The sequence below is a fragment of the Nycticebus coucang genome, chromosome 8 (assembly GCF_027406575.1).
Source record: "Nycticebus coucang isolate mNycCou1 chromosome 8, mNycCou1.pri, whole genome shotgun sequence".
In the NCBI taxonomy this organism is placed as follows: domain Eukaryota; kingdom Metazoa; phylum Chordata; class Mammalia; order Primates; family Lorisidae; genus Nycticebus; species Nycticebus coucang.
In genome coordinates this window covers 37,059,731-37,062,592 of record NC_069787.1, presented here as the reverse complement: position 1 = coordinate 37,062,592, position 2,862 = coordinate 37,059,731, and the positions used below count along the sequence as shown (strand labels likewise).

General features: G+C 47.5%; 1 pseudogene; it reads left to right on the top strand.

Annotated features, from left to right (window-relative positions):
- The first annotated feature begins 226 nt into the window (after window positions 1-226).
- LOC128591312 (akirin-1-like) lies at window positions 227-2,113 on the top strand (annotated as a pseudogene).
- The last annotated feature ends 749 nt before the right edge of the window (window positions 2,114-2,862 follow it).

The window sequence follows — 2,862 nt, the reverse complement described above, 5'->3', positions numbered from 1 at the left end:
GGAGTGAGAGCCAATCTCTACTAAAAAAAAGTAGAAAAATAAGCCGAGTATCCTGGTGCATCTGCCTGTTATCCCAGCTACTTGTGAAGCTTAGGCAGAAGGAATGCTTGAGCTCAGAAGTTTGAAGTTGCAGTGAGCTACCAGGACACCACTGCACTCTACCCAGGTTGACAGAGCAGTATTCTGTCTCAATCAATCATCAATCTCTCAAAATAGCTAATGTGGGATGGGCTGTTGTAAGAGGCTACAAGGTATGAACATCACTTTTCACAGAAAGATGCACGGAATAATGAGCATGGAATGATGTGAGCTAAAACAGAATTGATCATTAATATTTATTAAGATACATTTTGTTGGGACAGAATTCTCACATTGCTTAAAAATATTTGAACTGGATTTTGAGTCCGAAGGTCCTAATGTGATTAGTAGTTCATTTCTGCGATTTTCTTGTGATGTTTCTCTACAGGACTCACTGGTATGGAACATGCTGAGAACCACCTTAGGTACTTTTGCAGAATGAAAATTACTCAGGGTTTGAAGAGATCTCTCCCTACTGCCCTATCTCCTGCTCTTCCAGGTTCCATTGTTAGGTTTAGTCTGTCTCTTCAACATCTAAATGTTGCCATACCCCAAGCTTCTCTTGAAGGAGCCCTATTTCCCTCAAATTCCTCTGTCTCCAGGTAATTCCATCCAATCCCATGGAACTAAATATTTTCTATGTGCCAATATCTCCCAAAGTATACGTCTAGTCCCAGTCTATACCCTGAACTCCGGATTCTTCTCCAATGTAATATTTATCATCTCCATTGGTATGTCTAATCGGCATTTCAAACTTAACATTACAAGAGCACAACTGGAATCCCCCAACTTGAATCCCCCCTTCCTGAATCTTCTGCCATCTAAGTAAACAGCAGTGGCATCTTCTTAGGTAATCAAACTAAAACCTCAGCTGCCATCCTGGATTTCTCTTGATCTCCCTCCATTTAATAATAAGAAACAACCCAATTTTTAAATAATTAAGCAAAATAGCTGAACTGATATATCAAAGATACATATAAGGTAAACACATAAAAAATTGCTGAGTATCTTTAGTCATTAAATAAATGCAAAATAAAACCACCATACGATACACCTGTTAGAATTAATAAACTAGGTCAGTCATGGTGGCTCGTCCCTTTAATCTTAGCCCTCTGGGAAGCTGAGGTGGGAGGACTGGTTGAGGCCAGGAGTTCAAGACCATCCAGAGGAAGAGTTATACCCCCATCTCTACAAAAAATAGAGGAGTGCTGAAGGCGCCACTGGAGCCGGCTTGGCCCGCGAGCCCCGCTGAGGAGCCGGAGCTTGGGTCGCAGTTGCCGCCGCGTCCACCCTCGGCGGCACGGCGTGCGGGGCGACGCTGAAGCGGCCCATGGAGCTCGAGGCGGCGCTGCTGGGCCCCGGTCCCCCGAAGCGGCGGCGCCGCGCCCCTCTCCCCGGCCCCGCTCCCGCGCCCCTCTCCCCCGGCCCCGCTCCCGCGCCCCTCTCCCCCGGCCCCGCTCCCGCGCCCCTCTCCCGCGCCCCGCTCCCCCGGCCCCTCTCTCCCGGCCCCTCTCCCCGGCCCCGCTCCCGCGCCCCTCTCCCCCGGCCCCGCTCCCCCGGCCCCGCTCCCCGACCCCGCTCCGGGCCTGGGGCCCCCGGACGCCGAGCCGCCCCCGCCCGCCGCCGACCCTGCAGCAGCCCGCCCCGCCCGGCAGGGAGTGGCGCCTTCCTACTCCGGAGCAAATGTTTTAGAACACAAAACAAGAATAGCGTCGTTACCAGATGGGGAGACATTTAGAAGTTGTTCTTAATCAGAGTGAAGTCTGTGCTTCGGAAAGTCAACCTCACTCCTCAGCACTCACGGCACCTAGTTCTCCAGGTTCCTCCTGGATAAAGAAGGACCAGCCCACCTTCACCCTCAGTCAGGTTGGAATAATCTGTGAGCGTCTCCTTAAGGACTATGAGGACAAGATCCGGGAGGAGTATGAACAGGTGCTCAACACCAAACTAGCAGAACAATACGAATCTGTTGTGAAATTCACACAGGATCAGATTATGCGTCAGCTTAATAAGGCCAACAAGCTATGTGTCCTGAAGCTGTGTGGCATATCTGGGTACCAGGTTTGACCTAAGAAATGGCTGCTGTATACTTTTTGCAACTGGTTTGATATCACATTTCAGCTCCAACTTTGCATCCTGAGAACACATAACGTTTCTGCAGGTCCATTTTATAACTTGAAAGACCTTAAAACTTTCTGGTTGCCACAAGCATATCTTTCTTTTCTGCTCATCCAATAAACAGCTGTGCCCTACTGTGATAGATTTTCCAAATAAAAATACCTGGAGCAGCAGTTTAGCAAAATATGCCTTTAGTGGCACTCAACAAATGGAGTTTCCCCAAGCACAGCTCTGTAAGAAGTGTGTGTGAGAGTGTGTGTATATGTGTGTGTGTGTATTTTAAGTTATTTGTATTGTGCAAATTTTTTTTGATCTTGGGGATTCTGGCTGTGAATTTGATGCACGACAATTGTGGTTTAAAACATTTGCTTGGTCTACAGAAGATCATTAATGTTTTGTGACCAGATAAGTTGTAACAGTGGATTGTTTTATGTGTAGGTATTATTGTTAAATACAGGGACTGTTTCCAGGCACAGAATATGAATCCTAAGTTAGGAAGGACATTAGATGTGATTATGAGGATATAGTGAAGGCCTGCCGTCCTAGATCTACAAATGTGTGGTGAGAAATTAGAACAAACTGGAGACGGCCATTGACACATGGACTCTGCCTAGCTGTGTTAGGAAAATACTTTGACTCCAAGCCTTAAAATACCCACGTGGAGTC